General features: G+C 39.5%; 1 long non-coding RNA gene across 1 annotated transcript in view; it reads right to left on the bottom strand.

The window, feature by feature from the left end:
* The window catches only part of LOC140607006 (uncharacterized), an 85564-nt gene that overhangs the window by 12635 nt on the left and 50045 nt on the right, over positions 1–22884 (bottom strand). The gene's annotated exons all lie outside the window — the stretch shown is intronic.

Raw genomic sequence — 22884 nt, 5'->3', positions numbered from 1 at the left:
TTGCTGCACACTCCTACAATGAATCCCAAGGCCTTTTCTGAGGTCACAACAGTTGGTTCATAGTGGTAGCCTTTCATCCTCTACAGTTTGTACTTGCCCTGCCTGTCATGCTCTTATTCCCAGCAAAGTTTTGGCCATTCACCGAGCTTCATTTAATCTCACCATCGTTGGCTTCTTGTTGAATGATACAGCCTGGCAATCTCTAAACACTTAAGAGATTTCACTCTCCCTTCTAGATTGTTTTGTGATCCCACCTGATTTTGTCCAATCAACAGAAGCTTCTTGGGAGTGTAGCTCTAAACCTGTCACTGCTGTGATTTTTTTTCCCCCTCCACCTGGGATAATTAAATGATGTTAAATTTAGATGCTGCTTGTTCATCCCTTCAAAGCAGAATTAGGGAATCTCACCTGGAAGCCACCTTAACTGGGAAAAGTGGCAGAAGGGTATTTATTGGGCATGTATGAGCCTAGCCCCCTAGAATGTAGCACACAGGTGTCTTGTCTCCACAAGAGCTGGAGCCACAGTTACCCCAGAACTGTGAGCACCTGGAGACAGGCACCCCAGAACAGTGAGTGGCTGGAGCTGGGGCATCTCGAGGTTTACCAGAAGGACCAGAAGCACTCAAAGTATGTAGAGGTCAGGGCAGCAGTAAAGAAAGCATACAGGCAAGCTGAGGAGGGGTCAAGGGGCATCAGGCAGCCGAGGAAAGGGCAGGCAGCATGTTTGGGATCCAGGATGACAGATGGAAGATTCAGAACAGGGCACCATTAGAGCCCTGAAACAAGGCAAAATTTTATCAAGGCAGGAAAGAGAGCAACTGGGCCTGGCTAAAGTGGGCAGGGCAGCAGCTGAAGGCAGAACCTTCTAACTGTAAAGTAGCAGGGGAATCAGGGAGGGAGGGGGTTGATGCTGCTTTGGGGGCAAATTTTCTCCCTATTCCTGCAACAATATAGATTTCTAGAAGATCAGTCAGTTGGTCAATTGGCAGGGAACGTTGAATGTGTACTCTGCGTATCACACCACTCTATGGCCATTACCTTCATAGAGCTTCTGCAGAATGTTAATCTCATGAGGTGCTCCAAGAAAGACAAGTCTACTATCACTAAATTTGGGATTTTTGCAAAGTATAAGTTCCTTTTGGAAATTCATAGTGTACATTAGCATGTTAAAAGCTCTAAAACCTCTTGCATAGAAATTTGTTTTTAATTCAATGTTGCTCCAGCATCGTTCACAGCAGGATCCTTTAGTTACGTCAAAAGTATGAATGTCCTGTGGACACACCTTGAGAGACATTGTTCTTGAACATTCCTAATCTGGTGTTCCCAGGCCCTTTACAACCTAGGCCTGCCCTTATTTCTCAACTTGACCTTCCTTTTTTTCCTACAGTCCAGCCACATTGAACTTTTCCCTTGTATACACCACTGTTTCACATTTCCTTCTTCATTATGGCTGGTGATTCATCATCTGCCCAAAAGTAGGGGCGGGGGGAGGGGGGGAACCTGAGCCTTCCTCACTTCACCCCTGCCCCCCATTTCTATATATTCTTTAAGGCCTACCTCAGAAAGGACACTTGATCCATCTCTGCCCCAGCCTTCCTGTTACTATAAATAATCTGTTCTCTCTCCTGATCCCTTATGTCACGCTATCTATTACTTTTACAGCACTTAGCACTTTCGAGTTTATGTAGGGCCATTTATGCTTTTCTTTTTAGAAGACAGAATCCATATCTGATTCTTGTTCAAATCTCCACCCCAGAATACAGCACATTAATAGGATTTTTTTAGGGGGTGCAGAAAGTATGACCCCTAAGGTTGAAATAAATTTAACACTTAGGCCAGAGATGGCAAAAAATCTGGTTTATCTGCAGCCAGCCCACACTCACCTGTGGTGAAAAGACTCATCAATCACCATGTGACTTCCCCTGGGGCCCAGACAGTCCCCCGGAATACTTCTCAACACAGTGCTTTCAACAGTCATAATGACTGAGTTAGGGCTGGCATGACAGAGAAAATCTAATTGTCATCCCTGATTTGGATTTTTCCATGAAGTGAAAAGAGAATTTAGCAAGCCAAACATGAGAGCTGTTAATACTTCAGATCAGGAACTGTCCATAACAGAAAAGAGCAATTAGCAAAACTATTCATTATACTTTCATGTTCATGTCTAGTCTCACAGCTAATTATTTGTATAATTAACATGTTACCAAAAGCAAATAATTGATGAGCCTGATTTCTTGGAATGAAACACGAGTCTTGTGAAATGTAAATAGCTGTGAATTATCAACAGCTTTCCTTTACTTCAGCTTTCTAATAGGGCAATGCCTGTAAATTAAAGAAACAATGTAAGTATAATTCTCATTTATGTTTTAAAAAAACTGACTACATAAAAACAATATGATGTGTTTAAATGCATAGAGAAAACACAGGCTTTCACTCTCTAGCACTTTCCAGCTAGGTGACCTGGGCAAGTTACTTAGTTTCTGCAGTTAGAGAATGGGTCCTAGGGAGCCCCTAGTTCACAGGGTTGTTGTGAGAATTAAGTGAGTTAACTCATTTGTAAAGAGCACAGAGTAAAATATGAGCCCTTGTTTTCACTATTACACTTAGGCACTTACCTATGGTTTTTACCTATAGGTAAAAAAGAAAACTTATGCAGTCCAAGAAATACTGCAGGGAGAGGCATATAGATGTCTCTGCTGTCACATCATCTATTTGTTCCTGAAAAGCTCCCGTGGTCTACAGTGTGGGCTGATGGGGACAAACCTGGGTTGGGGCAGACCACTCAAAGCCCATGCAACTTTGTAACCAGAGCACTATCAAAAACTGTCAAAACTAACAAAATGGGGGCACCTGGGTGGCTCAGTGAAGTGTCTGCCTTCAACTCAGGTCATGATCTCTGGTCCTGGGGGCTTGCTCTTCCGGGAGCTTGCTTCTCTTGCTCTGCTGCTCCCCCAGTTTGTACTCTTTCTCAAATCTTTAAAAAACAAAAAACTAGCAAAATGTGAGCTCCACAAAACCTCAACTTGAACAAACATCTGTACATGGTATCCTGGCCTTGAACTGGGGGTTCCTGGTGGTACTTCTGAAATAAAAGTCCTGGAGGATGTTAGTTCCTCATGGGGACCAGTTGCATCACAATCCAACATTGGATTTAAGGAGTGGTGTTTATTTAAGGGAAATGTCTTCACAGTTTCATTTGTGTCCTCACTTCTTCAGAAAGTGTGCCAGGAGGATAACATGGGGATCTTAAAGTCACAACATCAGTCTTTTTCTGCAGGTAGAGAGGGCAGCTCTGTGTATTCTCAGCTTTTCTTAAAGGCCTTCTATAATGCTGAGTTTCTTATTAAAGAGGCCAGTTACTGTGAGAAGGCTGACTTTTGGTTGCCTCAAACGTTAAGATGTTAGGAAAAAGTTATATAGGAACCAACATGACTTCATGTTATACCAATTTCCTATTTACCTATGGTATGTGAGGTCATTCATGTTTAAGGGACATATGTTGTGGCAAAATAGCGTGTACTGAATATCTATCGCTTGCTGTGGTAGGAGCTAAATATAAACCATGTGATTTACTCTGCACATTAACCTAATGTGGTAGGTGTCCTTATCTCTGAGACTCAGGGACATTAACTTGCCTGAGATCACAAGTTTTTCAGTAGCAAAGCCAGGATTCCTAGCCAGCATCCAACTGACACCAGAACTCATGCTCTTTGAGACCACACTACTCCCTTAAGAGTGGAAGGAGGCAGGAATGAAGCAACCTCTCCACTCCCCACTGGTAATGACGGTAGGCCTGATTCCTAACCACAAGTCACTAACATTTAATCTCAGTTTTTAAAGACTTATTTGTTAGAGCAGGGAGAGGGCAGAGGGAGAGGGAGCAGACTCCCTGCTGAGCACAGAGCCAGACAAGGGGCTCCATCTCATGGCCCTGCGATCATGACCTGAGCCGAAATCAAGAGTTGGACACTCAACTGACTAAGCCACCCAGATGCCCCTTAATCTCATTAAAAAAAAAAAAAAAAGGATTTTATTTTTTAGTAATCTTTATACCCACTGTGGGTCTTGAATTTATAACCCCGAGATCAAGAATCACATGCATCACGGGCTGAGCCAGCCAGGTGCCCACATTTCATCTCACTTAATCCTCACAACAACCTTGTTACTTTAGGGATTCATTCCACTACTTTATAAATGAGGAAAGTGAGGCTCAGAGGAGTCACACAGTTGGCTGGTCATGGAGCCAGAATTCAAACCTAGACCAGCTGTTTCCTAAACTGGGGTGTTGCTCCCTACTTCCTATTTCTTTTTATGTCTTCATGTTTAAAGACACCATTTCCTGAACATCTTGGTGAGTCTGCTAGTTTCCAAAAAGCTACGTGAGTTGGACATCCCCATTCCCCTATTTTCTCATGTGGCAAATTTCACCGTATAAGCACATGTATTCACACAACTGGCAATTCTCATGGGTAGAGCTTATCAAGCATGCTTCATAGCGAAGCCATAAATAGCCTCTTTTTTCAGTGTTTAGAATATTTTCTTTTTGCTATTTAAGTTTGCCTTTAAACATACCAGAAAAGAATTCATAACTAGAAAAATATTACCTACTTAGGATCCAAAATAAGTTTATCAGGTAGAATATTATTTATTGATTCTGTTAATATATTTTTCCTTTAATTTACTTTTAATTTTATTTATTTTTTTAATAAATTTCTTAGAACCTTTATTTTTATTTATTTTTAAAAGATTTTATTTATTTATTCATGAGAGAGAGAGAGGCAGAGACACAGGCAGAGGGAGAAGCAGGCTCCATGCAGGGAGCCTGATGTGGGACTCGATCCCGGGACTCCAGGATCATGCCCTGGGTGGAAGGCAGAAGCTAAACCGCTGAGCCACCCAGGGATCCCCATTTAGTTTACTTTTAAAGTGACAATGCATTTGATTTTTTTACCAAATTACAAAATTTCATTGCCATAATGCAGTTCTTCACGTGGAAAAATGTTATCTACTGAAATACAAGTAAATGAAATTAGAAAAACGATGCATGAGCAAAGAGTTTAAAGAAATAAAAAACGGGTTACCTGGGTGGTTCATTGGTTGAGAATCTGCCTTTGGTTCAGGTCCTGATCCCGGGGTCCAGGGATCAAGTCCCACATCAGGTTCCCCACGGGGAGCCTGCTTCTCCTTCTGCCTATGTCTTTGCCTCTCTTGCTCTATTTCTCATGATTAAATAAAATCTTTTCAAAAAATAAATAAAAACCATTGAAAAATCCCCATAGAAATTCTAAAACTGAAGATTTCAATAGAGTTTTATTTTTATTTTTTATAGATTTATTTATTTATTTATTTATTTATTTATTTATTTGAGAGAGAGAGAGAGAGAGAGAGAGGCAGAGATACAGGCAGAGGAAGAAGCAGGCTCCATGTGGGGAGCCCAATGTGGGACTCGATCCCAGACTCCAAGATCACACCCTGGGCTGAAGACAGGTGCTCAACCACTAAGCCACCCAGGGATCCCCAATAGAGAGCTTTAAAAACAGACAGAACAATGCAGACAAAGAATCTGTGATCTAGAACACAGAAAATGTGATATTATCCAGTCAGTGGAGCAAAGAGAAAGTGAAAAAGAATGAAAAAAAACCTACAGGAATTATGGGACACAACAGAAATAATACCTACATTATGGGAATGCCAGGAAGAGAAAAGAAAGAGAAAGGGGCAGAAAGTATATTTAAAGCAATAATGGCTGAAACTTCCCAACCCTGGAGAGAGAAATGGACATCAAGATTCATGAGGCCCAATGTCCCCAAGGAGGTTGAACTGAGTAGATTCACACCAAGATACATTAAATGGTCATGAGTCAAAGAAAGAATTTTGTTTTTGTTTTTGTTTTTTTTTTTAAAGAAAGAATTTTGAAAGCAGCAAGAGAAAAATGTTATATGCAAGTGTACCCTTATAAGTCTGTTGGAAGATTTCTCAACAGAAACATTTTAAGCCAGATGGGAATGGGATGATATATTCAAAATAGTGAAAGGAAAAAAAAAAACACTCTCAACCAAGAATTTTATATCTAGCAATAGTGTCCTTCAGAAATGAAGGGGAAAGAAAGACTTTCTGGAAAAATAAAAGTTGAGGGAGTTCATAATCACTAGAACAGCCTTACAAGAAATGCTAAAGCGGGTTCTTTGAGTGGAAGTAAACAGATGCTAATTAACATTATAAAAAAATAAGGTAGTTTAAACTCATTGGTAATGGTAAATATATATAGTCAAAGTTAGATTCTATAATATGATAATGGTGGTGTGTGATTAGCTTCCAACTGTAGTTTAAAAAAAGAACAAATGTACTAAAAATAACCATAACTACAATAATCTGCTATTGGCTATACAATATAAAAAATATGTAAACTGTTACATCAAAAACTAAAATGTGAGGGTGAGAGTATAAAAATTATACTATTATACTATTGAAATTATCACTTTAAAATAGGGTGTTATAATTTCAAGATATTTTATGTAAGCCTCATAATAACCAGAGAAAAACCTATAGTAATTCTACAAAAGAACATGATAAAAGAGGTCAAAACTTACTAATGACAAAATGCATCACAACATACAAAAAAGACAACTGAATGTGAAACAAGAAATAGAGCTAAAAAAGCCAGAAAACAACAAATTGCTAATAGTAAGTCCTGACCTATCATTAATTAAATGTAAATAGATTAAATTCTCCAATAAAAAAATATATAGAATTGCTGAATGGACTTAAAAAAACAAACAAACAAGATCTAATGAAAGCTACCTATAAGATTCACTTTGGCCTTAAAGATACACATAGACTGAGAGTGAAGGAATGGAAAAAAGATATTTCACATAAACTGTAATCCAGAAAAAGTCAGACTTTAAAAGTGGTAAAAAGAGGGATGCCTGGGTGGCTCAGTGGTTGAGCATCTGCCTTCAGCTCGGTGTGATCCTGGAGTCCCCGGATTGAGTCCCATATTGGGTTCCCTGTGAGGAGCCTGCTTCTCCCTCTGCCTGTGTCTTTGCTTCTCCATCTCTCATCAATAAATAAGTAAAATCTTTTTTAAAAATGGTAAAAAGAGACAAGGTCATTAAGTAATGATAAAAGGATGAATCAATCAAGAAGAAATAACAGTTGTACATCTTCATGCCATCAACACTAGAGGACCTACATATAAAAGCAAAATCTTAACAGAGCTAAAAAGAGAAATAAACAGCAACACAAGAATTGTTATTAGTATTTTACTCTCAACAATAGTTCGCTCTGCCACACAAAGAATAAGGGAACAGCAGATTTGAACAATACCATAGACCAAATGGACCTAACAAAAATATACAGAATGTTATATCTTTGTATTAGCAGAATACACATTCTTCTCAAGTACACATGAAGCATTTTCTACAACAAACCCTACATTAAGCCACAAAACCAGTCTTAGCATACTTAATAAGACTGAAATCATACCAAGTATCTTCTCTGACCACATGGTATGAAACTAGAAATGAGTAACTGGAAAAAAACTCGAAAACTTGCAAAAAATATGGAAGTTGACACTCTCCTGAGCAACAATGATCAAAGAAAGGAAAAATGAAAAAGAATCTTGAGACGAATATGGAAAAACAACATACCAAAACTTATGGGATACAGCAAAAACAGTTCTCAGAGGGAATTTCATAGCAATACACACAAAGAAAAAAGAAAAATCTCAACCTAACAATGCCTTTAGAAACTAGAAAAAGAACAGGGGTGCCTGGGTGGCTCAGTTGATTAAGCATCTGACTCTTGATTTTGGCTCAAGTCATGATCTCAGGGTCATGTGATACACCCCTGAACCAGGCTCCACACTCAGCACAGAGTCTGCTTGTCCCTCTCCCTACCCCACTTGCACCTGTGCTCTTTTTCTCAAATATAAATCTTAAAAATTATTAGAATAAATGAATTCAGCAAAGTTGTAGGATACAAAATAAATATACAGAAACCTATTGCATTTCTATAGACTAATAATGAAGTATCAGAAAGAGAAATAAAGAAAACATTCCATTTACAATTATGCTAAAAAGAATAAAATACCTAGGAATAAACTAAACCAAGGTGGTGAGAGATGTGTACTCTGAATACTATAAAACATTGAAAGAAATTGATGACAACACAAACAAATGGAAAGACATACCATGCTCATGGATTGAAATAAATAATGTTAAAATATCCAGACTACCCAAAGCAATCTACAGATTAAATGTAACCCTTACCAAAATACCAGTAGTATTTTTCACAGAACTAGAATAAATAATCCTAAAATTTGTATGGAACCATAGAAAACTCTGGAATAGCCAAAACAATCTTAAGAACAACAAAGCTCGAGGTATCACAATCCCAGATTTGTTTTTTAAAATAATCTTAGATTTCAAAATATATTACACATGACTATAATTTTTAAAAAGTATGATACTGGGGGACCTGGGTGGCTCAGTAGGTTAAGTATCTTGGCTTTTTTAAAAGATTTTATTTATTTTGACGGAGATAAAGAGACAGAGACAGAATACACATGCACAAGCAGGGGGAGCAGCAGAGGGAGAGGGAGAAGTAGGCTCTCTGCTGAGCAGAGAGCTCCCAGGACTCTAGCATCATGACCTGAGTCAAAGGCAGTTGCTTAACCAACTGAGCCACCCAAGCACCCCAAGTGTCTGACTCTTGATTTCAGCTCAGGTCATGATCTTAGGGTTGTGTGAACTCTATCTGAGCCCATGATCAATCATGGACTCAATCTCATGGGGTTGTGGGATCAAGCCCTGTAGGTAGCTCTGTGCTCAGTCTGCTTCAGATTCTCTCTCCCTCTCCTCCTGTCCCTCCCCCACTATGTGCTCTCTAAATAAATAAAATCTTTTTTTTTTAATAAATAAAATCTTAAAAAAAAACAAACAAACCAAAATACCAGTATGGTAATGGCATAAAAACAGAAACATAGGTCAAAGGAACAGAACAGAGAGCCCAAAAATAAGCCCATCTGAATATGGTCAATCTATGACAAAAGAGATAACATCTATGGGGGAAAGACAGTCTCTTCAATAAATGGTGCTAGAAAAACAATATAGCTACATGCATAAGAGTGAAACTGGACACTTTCTTACACCATACACAAAAATAAACTCGAAATGGATTAAAGACCTAAATGTGAGACCTGAAGCCATAAAACTCCTAGAAGAAAACATTGGCAGTAATTTCTTTTTTTTTTTTTTTAATTTTTATTTATTTATGATAGTCACCAAGAGAGAGGAGAGAGGCAGAGACACAGGCAGAGGGAGAAGCAGGCTCCATGCACCGGGAGCCCGACGTGGGACTCGATCCCGGGTCTCCAGGATCGCGCCCTGGGCCAAAGGCAGGCGCCAAACCGCTGCGCCACCCAGGGATCCCATGGCAGTAATTTCTTTGAAATCATCCTTAGCATATTCTCCTAGATAAATCTCTTCAGGCAAAGGAAACAAAAGCAAAAATAAACAATTGGGACTACAAAATAAAAAACTTGTACAGTGAAGGAACTTATCAACAAAACAAAAAGACAACCTTTGGAATGGTAGATGATATTTGCAAATGATATGTCCAATATGGGGTTAATGTCCAAAATATTTAAAGAACATCCTACAACACCAGGAAAACCCAAACAATCTGATTTAAAAATGGGCAGAGGACCTGAACAGATATTTTTCCAAACATGACATCCAGAGGGCCAACAGACATATGAAAAGATGCTCAGCATCACTAATCACCAGGGAAATGCAAATCAAAACCACAAAGAGATATCACCTTACACCTCTCAGAATGGCTAGTATCAAAGACAAGAAATAACAAGTGTTAGAATGTAAAGTAAAAGGAAACCTTGTGCACTGTTAATGGTAATGTAATTTGGTATAGCCACTGTGGAAAAACAGTATGGAGTTTTCTCAAAAAATTAAAAATAGAAATATCATATGATCCAATAATTCCAACACTGGGTATCTAACCCCCCAAACAAAAACACTAACTGGAAAAGATATACCCATTCTATGTTCATTGCAGCATTATTTACAATAGCCAAGATATGGAGGCAAGCCAAGCGTCATCAATAGATGAATGGAATATTATTCAGCCATATAAAAGAATGAGATCTCCCCATTTGCAACAACATGGAAGGACCTGGGGGGTATTATGCTAAGTGAAATAAGACAAAGACAAATACCATTACACTTATATGTGGAATCTGGAGAAAAAAACAAACAAACCAGTAACAGACCCATAATGAGAGAGAGAATAAAGTGGTGGTTGCCAAAGGGGAGGGAAGAGGGAGATGGGCAAAATGGGTGGAGGGAAATGGGAGATACAGGCTTCTAGTTACTGAATGAACACATCGCCAGGATGAAGGGTAGCAAAGGGAATATAGTCAATGGTATTGCAATAGCATTGTATGGTGACAGATGGTAGCTACACTTGTAGTAAGCATAGCATAATGTATAGAGTTGTTAAGTCATTATGTTGTCTACCTGAAACTATTTAACACTGTGTGTTAACTATACTTCAATTTTTAAAAGTCATTATTGATATGGGATTTGAATAGTCACTTTTTTTTAGATTTTATTTATTCATGAGAGACAGAGAGAGGCAAAGACATAGGCAGAGGGATAAGCAGACTCCCTGGGGGGAGTCTGATGCAGGACTCAATCCCAGGACCCCAGGATCATGACCTGAGCCAAAGGAAGAGACTCAACCACTGAGCCACCTAGGCACCCTGAATGGACACTTTCCAAAGGATATCCAGAAGGCCAATAAACATATAAAGTGTAAATCATCATAGTTAATCAGGGAAACACAAACCACAGTGAGATAGCTCTACATGTCTACTAGGATGGCTAAAATTGTGAACACTGATGACACAAAACTTTGGCAAGAATTTGGAGCAACTGGAACACTCATACATTGTTGATAGAAGCACAACATTCTAAAGCCACCCTGGAAAACAGTTTGTGGTTTCTCACAAATTTGAACTAATAGCTATCCTATGGTTTTGAGCATTCCACACCTAGGTATTTACCCAAGAGAAATGAAAGTATAGGTCCATAAAAAGTTTTGAATAAAAATATTTATAATAGAAAACTAACCAGTACAAACATCCATGAAAGATAGAACCTTTATAGTGGCGAAACTGAGCAAACACACCATCTAACCAAGTAATCACGTTTATGTATTGTTTTTTTTAATTTTTTAAAAATATTTTATTTATTCATGAGAGAGAGAGAGAGAGAGAGAGGCAGAGAGACAAGCAGAGGGAGAAGCAGGCTCCATGCAGGGAGCCCGACAGGGGACTCAACCCTAGTTCTCCAAGATCAGGCCCTGGGCTGAAGGCGGCGCTAAACCGCTGAGCCTATGTATTGTTTTTTAAAGATTTATTTGAGAGAAAGAGCATGAGTAGGAGGGGCAGAGGGTGCCCTATGTATTGTTTTTTAAAGATTTATTTGAGAGGCTGCCCTATGTATTGTTTTTTAAAGATTTATTTGAGAGAAAGAGCATGAGTAGGAGGGGCAGAGGGAGAGAGAGAATCTTAAGCAAACTGCTGACTGTGGAGTCCAATGCAGGGGTGGGGCTGATCCCACAACCCTGAGCCAAAACCAAAAGTTGGATGTGTAACTGACTGTGCCACCCAGGCACCCTCAAGTGATCATATGTAATATTGACATTGGGACAAACTTCTGTGACATTTCCAACTTATTCTCAAGTTGCTTTGGAAATTGGATACACACAGGAAAGAAAGTGAGGGAGGAAAGGAAAAAAAAGAGGAAAATCTAATTGGTAAACAGAGGTATAATGCAGTCCCTTGCACTATTCTTGGAACTTCTCTATGTTTTCACTTATATCAAAATCAGATGTTACCCCAAAACATTGGAAAAGATGCTGGGAGACAATTCTCCATATCTCCCATGTTTCTCCCTGTCTTGGGAGCAGATGTGCTGATATCCTTGAAAAACTAGTCTGGGACAAAAGCTATCTGTAGTTAAAGAGCCTTGGAAGATATAGATTGGGGTACCTTGGTGGCTCAGTCGGTTAAGTGTCTGCCTTCGGCTCAGGTCATGATTCCAGGGTTCTGGGATTGAGCTCCAGATCAGGCTCCCTGCTCAGTAGAGTCTGCTTCTCCCTTTCCCTCTACCTGCTGCTCCCCCTACTTGTAATCTCTCTGTCAGATAAATCTTAAAAAAAAAAAAAAAAAAAGAAGAAGAAGATAAAGACTATCCCCTTGTAGAGCAAAGGGCAGGTTTGTTTACTGTAAGGTATAATAATATAATGTTTCCCACCAGGGCAAAGATTGGGCAGGTTCACTTGTAGCCCATTTTTAAAGATTTGGATTCCCTAAACTCAGGGCCCTCAGCCTTGAAGCGAATCTATGTGCATAGCATCTACCTGAGCCTCTGTGTGTCACTAAGACTCTGGGAGCAAGAGTAACAGGTGGAATCATGAAGTTCATACAGCACAATCTGCCACGAGTAATAAAGTTTTTTGTCTCTGACCCAGTAGTCTTATGTCTTCTGTCAGCATTCATGATACCGTGATAGGCTAACTTAATTTGCACGTAGGGGGAAATCTCAGACCCTTCACCATTCTTGACAAAAGGAAATGTAAAAACAAGCCTGGTCAACTAATTTGATAAAAGTGGATATGTGTTGTTTTACATTACTGGGCATCCAATGGAAGTCATGGGGAGCTATATGTATTTGGGGAAAGTGTGGCTAGGAAGGAGTCTGGAGAGAACAGGGAAAGGAGGAGGGAACAAAGCAGAACAGTCATGGGGGAGCAATTATTAAGGTCAGAATTCTGAGATCTATAATATAGAAGCAAATGTCCAGCAGTAATAATGGTAAAAAAATTTCATTTTGGGGGGAGGCTTTGGTTGGGATTGTTTATTTAGTTCTCATCACTTATATATATATAAAATAGAGACTCAGGAGAAATTCATTTGAGCTTTAAGTTAATTGGGGTCAGAGACTGTGAATTATGTTCCTTTATTTTATCCCTAGTAGCGTAGTTTTTATTTATTTAAGTAATCTCTGTGCCTAACATGGGGCTCAAACTCATGACCTCAAGGACAAGAGTCACATGCTCCTCCAACTGAGCTAGTCACATACCGCTATACCACATCTTCTTTATGCATCCATCAGTTGGTGGACATTTGGACTCTTTCCATAATTTGAGTATTGTTAATAAATACTTTGTAATTGATCAATTCTATATGAAATAGCCCTATTGTGCTAGTAGTAGTGAAGAAAGAAAACAAATTTTCATGAATTCCCATCATACTATTTCACTAAAAAAAATGCTTTTTAAATCCTCATTATTAGAGTAGTAAATGTTTCTTATAATAAACACAGAAAGTTAAAAGAAAAAATTTAGATTGCCTTCATTCTACTATCTGGAGGAAAATTAGTTAATACTTTTGCTTATTTTTATTTGTACAAAATTAAAATTCTATTGTATATAATTATATATCGTGCTTTTTAACTTAATGTCATACTGAAATATGATTACATCATGAAAATTTTTTAAAGCATGACTTTCATGGCTACCTAATGTCTAATGAATCTGCCATCATATATTTATTATTTTTATATTGTTTCCAATTTTTTGCTTTTGCATGATAAACTGATTGTTTAGGATTAATTTTCATGGGTGGAATTACTGGATAAAGTCATTGTCAAATAGCTTTCTAGAAAAGTTCTGCAACTTTGCCATTCCATATAGAAACACACAAGTATGAATGTATTGCCTGATAAAACCTTAACCACTTGGAATAACCAAATTTAAGTTAAGGACATGTGTTTTAAATGTGATTATTAATTATTAGTGAGGATTATACTTTAAAATTTCATTAATAAAACATTATGTTCCTGGCATAAAAAAAGTTACATAGATTGGTGGAACAGAATAGAGCCAAAGAATAAACCCACTATATATAGTATGGCCAATTAATTAAAAAAAAATTTTTTTTAAAGATTTTATTTGAGAGAGAGAGAGTGTAAGTTGGGGGGCAGGGGGAAAGGGCAGGAGGGGAGCCAGAATCAGACTCCCCACTGAGCAAGGAGCTGGACATGGGGCTCAATCCCATGACTCCAGGATCATGGTCTGAGCTGAAGGCAGATACTCAACTAACTGACCCACCCAAGTGCCCCAGTAAATTAATTTATGACAAAGGAGCCAAGAATAGACAGTAGGGGAAAGAGTCTCTTCAATAAATGGTGCAGGGAAAACTGGACAGCCACATGTGAGAGAATGAAACTAGACCACTGATCTACAACACACACAAAAACCAACTCAAAATGGATTGAAGACTTGAACATAAGACCTGAAAACCTTAAAACTCCTAGAAGAGGAGCTCCTTGACATTGATCTTGGCAATAAAAAATTTTTGGATTTGATACCAGAAGTGAAGGCAACAAAAGCAAAAATCTAATGGGAACTACATCCAACTAAAAAGGTTCTGCACAGCAAGGAAACCATCAACAAGATGAAATCTTAAAGAAAAAAAGAAAAAACCTGAATAAGAGAAAATGTTTGAAAAAAAAAAAAAAAAAAAAAAAAGAGAAAATGTTTGCTAATCACATCTGTTAAGGAGTGAATATTCAAAATTTATAAAGAACTTGTAGTATGCAACAGCAAAAACACAATCTGGGGATGCCTGGATGGCTCAGCGATTGAGTATCTGCCTTTGCCTCAGGGCATGATCCTGGTGTCCCAGGATCGAGTCCCACATCGGGCTTCTTACATGGAGCCTGCTTCTCCCTCTGCCTATGTCTCTGCCTCTCTCGCTCTGTGTCTCTCATGAATAAATGAATAAACTCTTAAAAAAAAAAACCCTACAATCTTATTTTTATTTTTTTATTTTTATTTTTATTTTTTATTTATTTATGATAGTCACAGAGAGAGAGAGAGAGGCAGAGACACAGGCAGAGGGAGAAGCAGGCTCCATGCACTGGGAGCCCGACGTGGGATCCGATCCCGGGACTCCAGGATCGCGCCCTGGGCCAAAGGCAGGCGCTAAACCGCTGCGCCACCCAGGGATCCCCAATCTTATTTTTAAATGGGGGAAGATGTAATAGACATGTGTCCAAAAAAGACATACAGATGAATGTGAAGCACTGCTCAATATCACTTGTCATCAGGGAAATGCAAATCAAAACCACAATTAAATAGCAATTCACACTAACTTGTTAGAATGGCTTTTATCAAAAAGACAAGAAATAAGTGTGAGGAGAATGTGGAGAAAGAGAACCCTCTCAACAGGGTGGGAATGCAAACTGGCATAGCCCCTATGGAAAACAGTATGGAGCTTCCTCAAAAAATTAAAAATAGAACTACCATATGATCCAGCAATTCTACTTCCAAGTATTTATCCAAAGAAAATGAAAACACTAACTCAAGAAGGTATATGCACCATGTTCATAATAGCACTTTTTACCATAGCTAAGACATAGAGGCAACCTAAGTGTCCTTTGATGAATGAAGAAAATGTGTATATACACAATGGCATATTATTCAGCTATAAGAAAGGAAATCTTGCCACTTGTGACAATCTGGACAGATCTTGAGGGCATTATGCTAAGTGAAATAAGTCAGAGAAAGATAAATATGATCTTAGTTATATGTGAAATCTAAAAAAAATAAAAACCAAAAAAAAAAGCAAAACAAAACCTAAACTCATACATACATACAGAGAACAAGTTGGTGGTTGCCAGATGTCAGGGGTGGCAAGTGAGTGAAACAGGTGAAGGGTCAAAAGGCACAAAGTACCAGTTACAAAATAAGTAAGTCATGGGAGCATAATCATAGCATGGTGACTATAGTTAATACCGTACTTCACATTTAGAAGCTGCTAAGAGAATAGATCTTAAAAAGTTATCACAAGAAAAAAAAATTTTCTGGTAACTATGTATGGTGGCAGATATGCACTAGACTGTGTGCTATAATGGAATACAGAGGGAGGAGCTCAAGTTTAGGAGCCAGAAACCCTGAGGTTTAATAATTCTTCAGTGTTGTAAAAATTCAGTTAGATAACATTTATGAAATATATACTGTATGCAAAGTACCTAACATAATGTCTGCTACTCACTCAGAAAACTGTTGGTTTTCTTCTCCTATCTGGTTTTCTGGGACTGCAAAAAGGAAATTCTTTGATAGCAAACATGGATAGAACATTTTATTATTTTTTTAACTTTAGACAGGCAAAGGAATGAAAGAAATGTGCCTTTCTGTGGAAAGACTGACTGCCCAGATCCCAATTTAACTAAATTTCCAAAAGGTAAACTTGATCTTGTAACATTTTTAATCCAATTTTCTATGTACTTCACAAGAATTGTTTTGTTGCCTATACTTTATTGTCAAACTGTCAAAATAGTCACTTCTGACTTGTTATATTTATATAATCATATAAAATGCTTTTTATTACATTTACTTGTGGTTGAATTAGATGGAATCTTTTAGAGGAAATAAATCATTCTTATAGCAGTAAGGAAGTTGACCTTATGGGCACCTTCCTGAGAATGATGTTTCATTAGTGCTGGAGCAGCTTTTGGTAGTTGCAAGACAATCTGAGGTCTGGAGACTTGGAGCAGTACCTCTCACATCCAGACTTTATCAGGCTTTCTGCCTGGGTCCTACCTACCTTGAGAGTGGCTTACTTTGTTTTCATTCTTTGTGCTTGTTACATAGACTGAAGTATTTGAGACAAAACCAATAAGGAGGCAAGGAGCAGGAACTGTCTTCAATCTAAGCATCCCACATAAGGCAAGCCTTTCAAGATGGAAATGATAAAGAAGCTGTTTACTATGGTCCATTGTGAAAGAGGCCATTTGGCACACAGACGGAGAATAAAAAAATGGGAGTGGAGACGGGAGATCGAAGAGAGGGATGTTTATATGTAGAATTACCAGAATTGAGGTACCGTGGCTTCTCTGCCTGCAAATGCTGGCTGTGGTCAGATTTGGGTACACAGCTTTCCAGAGATTGCTGGGGAAGAAATCACCTGCCAGCTGTGTTCTGCTGGTTGGATTGGAAAGGAGTAGGTTTACCCAAGAACTCAATTTTTACTGCAGTTATATGTGCCAGCACCAGGGGAAATTGATGGTAACCAATTGTCTGTGTGTTTTCGTCAGTGCCTCTTTTCTGCTGGGCTGGGCTGCGTAATTACCCGAGCCCCTGAGAATGCTTATTGTCAATGCAAGTAATTTCACATCCTATCCATTTAGTGAAAAGATGTGAAAATTGATCTCAGTTCTGCGGTAAGATTGGAACCAGAGCGCAGGCTACAAATGCCTTGGAAATAAATATGTGCCCATCATTGTTTTCATTAGGTGTTGCTGTAGACCAGCCTCTAGGAAAATGAACTAGAGACGGGCTATCTTTCTGTAGAAGTTCAGATGTGTTCCCAATCTGGTGAAGTAGGCTGTCAGTTTCATTTATTGTTAAATTTTTGTATTGTCACGTAAGGGGTTGCCAGCCCTGGAGAACACAGTTCTTGGTTTTATCCACAGACAGGAGACAATGTAATTTGACACATACTGCCAAGGAGGAACCTGTCCTTCCAATTCAGCTTATTGTTGTTTTTTTTTTATTATTTTTTTATTTTTTTATTTTTATTTATTTATTTTTTTTACAGGCTCTGTATGATTTCAAAAGTCTCTTCAAAAGGGCAGCAAAATTAGCCTTTAATAGTATTTCTTGGATTGCTTTTAACAATGGCAGTAAGGCCAAAGTTTCTAGTATTGACAGAAATGGTTTCTTAACAACTTGTTTTTATCTTGTCAAAATAAGAAAAAACAAAAAAACCCTGTGAAAATATGTTTTCATTAAGGCTAAAGACCTTGTTTTAGCTGATATCTCTTGCAAGGAGAGAACAATCTGTGAATTTGTTTGTTACATCTCTCTCTAACTTTCTGCTTCTAAGGCAAAAAGTAGGGGGGTGTTGTTTGTGTTTTATAGAGGACTGGCCTTCACTTAGCACAATTAACATATCAACAAAAATTAACGTTGCCGAAAGTTCTGCATTTTGCTGCAAAGAATCTAACTTTTAAAGTGACATTCATTTACCAAGAGCTGTAATCAAGATAAAAATCTTGGGGCAGCCTGGGTGGCTCAGCGGTTTGGCACTGCTTTCAGTCCAGGGTGTGATCCTGGAGGCCCGGGATGGAGTCCCACATCAGGCTTCCTGCATGGAGCCTGCTTCTCTCTCTCTCTCTCTCTCTCTCTCTCTCTTTCTGTGTGTATGTGTGTCCTCATGAGTAAATAAATAAAATCTAAAAAAATAATAATTAAAATAAAATAAAAATCTTTAAAATTAAACTTGGAAATAAAAGGCGAATATAAACCATTTTGCAAGTCTTCTTCCCTCGCAGGTGACATTAGCCTAACTTTGATCTACAGACATGATATCATCTACCGGGTATACCCAGTGCCAAATGACTGCATTCTTTTGACCAAAACACTGGTTTTGTGCAGCCTTACAAGTCCGGCCTAAAGAGCTTCAGAGTTGGCCTGCATCTTCACAAACAGGTCAGAGCAGATTTGAATTACACAACTCCTTAAGACAGAGCCTATTCCCCATGGCCAGCTGGAGAGTTTACATTTGTCAATTACTTCCTTCAGGGCCTGGCTCAAGATTGATTTCCTCCAAGCCTCCCTCTTTTACGAACTGACTTCACTCAGCCATTCCCTTTACCACATCTGCTTATTACTCATCTAATACTCTTTGTTCTGCTCTGCCATGCACTGTTATGTTTTACCTCGTGATCATTCTCTAAATTTTTACTTTATCCTTCAGCTAAATTAAAATTGCCTTGAAAGCAGGGCCTGTCTGCTACTTCTTTTGTGTACTCCTATGGCACTTAAGTATAGTGCTACACGTATAATCGTTTCTTCATCAAAGAGGAATGCTTTGTGTTTGTTGGGTTGGGGTTGGGATCCTGCCCTTGCCTTCTGTTCCTGAAAACCAAATTCACTGCTTCCACATCATGGGTTCTCCCATCATGGGTTCTCCCAAGTCTGTTCTAGCAATGGGATGTCACCTTCCTCTCTGCTCTGACCCCAGAAATTTCTCTAACATCTCATGGATTTGATATTTCAAAGGTTAGACTGTCCACAGTCAGGCAGGTAGGGGTGAGAAGGCAGAAGAACCATTAAGTGTACAGTATAGGATCCAAGAGGGCAGGGCAATAAACCTGTAAGTGGTAGAGGGAACTGGGGTAGAGGGTTGGGATCCATAGTTAGGATAGGACACAGCAAAGAGCTTGAGATCTTCCCAGGAGCCTCAGGTTGGGGAGGAACTGGGAAATTTTAGAGCAAAAGTGTTCAGAATCAATATTGATTTGAAGAATAGGCAGATGTACAGTATGGCATCTCTGAAATAAAGATGTAGGGCCTCCCACATTCCTAGGGAACACGACAATGTGCTGGGGGAAATATGAAGCCACAGGATAAACAAGGCACTTGTTCTGCAATGTCTATTTTACTAAACAATTTAGGAACCTTCCAGTTGCAAATGGACTAGCCTAAGCAAACCCACTCTGTCCTTTTATGGAGGGGTTTCACTTGATTAGAAAGCCTATGAAGCTTTAGGTATGGTTGGATACAGTGCTCCAATTGTACTCCCAGAGCTCTAACGCTCTTGCTTTCTGCTTTGCTTGGCTTTATTCTGTGTGTATGCTTTCTCTAAATTGAATTTGTTAGCTGGCAACTCCAGATCCTTATTTACCTTGCTTAGCCACCCAGAAGAAGAAAAAAGACTTCTCTTGGGGCTTCTGGATGGCTCAATTAGTAGAGCATGTGACTTCTGATCTGGGGATTGTGAGTTCGAGCCCCACATTGGGTAGAGAGATTATTTAAAAATAAAATCTTTTAGGGCAGCCCGGGTGGCTCAGCGGTTTAGCGCCACCTTTGGCCCAGGGCATGATCCTGGAGACCTGGGATCAAGTCCCATGTCGGGCTCCCTGCATGGAGCCTGCTTCTCCCTCTGCCTTTGTCTCTGCCTCTCTCTCTCTCTCTGTGTGTGTGTCTCTCATGAATAAATAAAATCTTTAAAAAAAATAAAATCTTTTAAAAAGAAAAAAAGGAACTTCTCATATCCATACACCTATTAAAGAGATTGCTGTGGGGCCTTGTTGGAGATAGGTGCCAGTGGGGTACCATGGTCAGCCCTGCCTGTGTTAGCAGCTCAGCCCTGTGACAAGGATCAGTGGCATCATGAATGGGAGCTCAACAGCAATGATGCAGTGGGGGACTATGATTTCATCCAAGGAAAGGATGCTATCAGACAAAAACATGTTCATGACATGTCCACGTTCAGTAATCTAACACATTTTTATCCACTATGGGCTACCAGCAGGGGTGGGGTACATGGTTTACTTTTTTCTGCCGATAATAGAACTTTGATGAAAAGGTTTGAGGAACACTAATCAATATATGAGCCTTTTTAAACCCACAGCTACTGTGTGGAATTAGGTGTGACTGTACTTATCACACTGGATGGCTGTGCCTTTCAGAGGAAAGCCTGACACTGTTTGCAGATGTTATAAAATTAAAGGGTGTTAGAAATAAAACAGACGAACATAGTGGATGGAAAGGAAAAATAAAATAAGATGAAATCGGGGAGAGAGATAAACCACAAGAGGCTCTTTTTTTTTTTTTTTTTTTTTTTGAGGCTCTTAATTCTAGGAAACAAACTGGGTTGCTGGAGGGGAGGGGGGAGTGGGTAACTGGGAGATGGGCATTAAGGAGGGCATGTGATGTGATGTAATGGGTAGTGAGGTGTTACATGCAAGTGATGAATCCCTAAACTCTACCTCTGAAGCTAATAATACAGTATATATTAATTAAATTTATTTTAAATTAATAAAATTAAAGGGTGTTTTTCAAATTTCATGGATAGCATCAATCTCCTTGCTCCTTGTATCAGACAGACCTGAATTGTGACTTGTGGGCAGTTGTGGTAAGAGCGAGTGACGGGTAGATTTTTGCCCTAGTGGAAAAGACACCCTAGAAAGTGACAGGAGGGTAGGAGTTAGGACTGGAGAAGCAACCAGAAAACAAAAACATGCAGAAGTATGAAGGACAATTGGTATGGAGGAACACATTGCTCTGGTCAGCATACAAGGTATCCCACTGCTCTGATCTGCTGAGCACCCAACCCACCATGGTTTTGTGCTCCCCAAATAAAGATAAAACCAGAAGAAAGGCATAGCAGGTGCTATCAGGCCCTACCTTTATCCCTTTGCCTCAGCAATTCTGACACAGGACTACCAGACTTCTAGTCTCCAGCACCTCCATTTCCTTGCCTGATGGTGCTCCCTGGCTACTGCTAGTGTGGTTGGCTAGAAGTGCCTGGGTATCATTTCTCCTGTGGCAGCCCTTAGCCAGTACCTGACTGGCAGGAGCTGAAGAAATACCCCATCTCCTCATCTTTTGGACGATATTCCTCTGAAGTGCATTCTATGTTGGCTCTCAGATTTGTCCAGTGGGATTAAGTTCCTGTTGCTCACAGTAGTAGCCAGCTTGATGACACATCTTTCATGGCCTGCTATCCCTTCTTCTTGCAACACCCCCTCCCAGCACTCCTATCAGTTAAATAAACCACTTGCACTTGAACCTTTATCTCAGCGTCAACTTGGGGAGGAACCCAAGCCAAGATAGAGCTTTCTGGTAAAGTCTTGGGATATTTCCTTAGACTAGGGAAGGCTTTCTATCATTTTGGATAGGAATGGTGGGCCTATCATGCAAATATTCACTAATATCTTTGTAGATTCATTTGGTTATTAACCCTTATGATATTAGGGCTATTCTGAGGTTATAGAACCACTGCAGAGCCGATGTGACCCCATAACACCTCTGTTGGTTAATTATTATTGAATAACAATAGTGATCCACCATAATAATAATCCCCTGTTATTACAGTTCATGCATCTAGGAATTGGTTGGGGTTGGCTGATCTAGACTGGGCTTGCTCATGCAGGCATAGTCCGTTGGGACGCTCTTATAGGCTGAGCTTAGCAGGGCAACTCTGCTCCACATATCTTTCCTCATACCCTAGGGCCAGTCAGCCAGCTTAGGCACATTCTTTTCTTGGCATTGACAGAGGAAGAACACTAACATGTCCATTTGAGTGAGTGCTTTTCTAAGCCTCTATTTGTATCATATACATGAGTGTTCCTTTGGCGAATGTAAATCAAATGGTCAGAGTCAAAAGGTAGGAAAATCTATCCTTTCCCTTTTGAGGGGGAATCGGCAAAGTCACATGGCAAAAGACATGAGAGAGAGAAGAATGAGGAATTGAGATCAAATCTACTCAGCGCCCAAACATTTGTCAGCATAAGTCCACTTTTCTCTTTGTCCCCAGGAAAGCTCTGCAGGAAACACTTGGCTCTCATCAACTTAAAAAAAAAAAAAAAAAGACTTTATTTGAGAGAGAGAGAGCTCACGAGCAAGCACACAAGTGGGGGGGAGGGGAAGAGGGAGAAGCAGACTCCCCACTGAGCAGGAAGCCCAACCTAGGGCTCAATTCCAGGATCCCGGGATCATGACCTGTGCCGAAGGCAGACACTTAACCAATTGAGCCACCCAGGCGCCCCCTCATCAACTTTTATAACATGTAAATTATGTTCTGACTTGCCTCTTTTTCTTAAGAAAGGGCTGTTTTTTTTTTTTTTTTTTTTTTTTTATGATAGTCATACAGAGAGAAAGAGAGGCAGAGAGGCAGAGACACAGGCAGAGGGAGAAGCAGGCTACGTGCACCGGGAGCCCGATGTGGGATTCGATCCTGGGTCTCCAGGATCGCGCCCTGGGCCAAAGGCAGGCGCCAAACTG

The sequence above is a fragment of the Canis lupus genome, chromosome 16, assembly GCF_048164855.1.
Source record: "Canis lupus baileyi chromosome 16, mCanLup2.hap1, whole genome shotgun sequence".
In the NCBI taxonomy this organism is placed as follows: Eukaryota; Metazoa; Chordata; class Mammalia; order Carnivora; family Canidae; genus Canis; species Canis lupus.
This window is presented reverse-complemented; position numbering and strand designations above follow the sequence as displayed.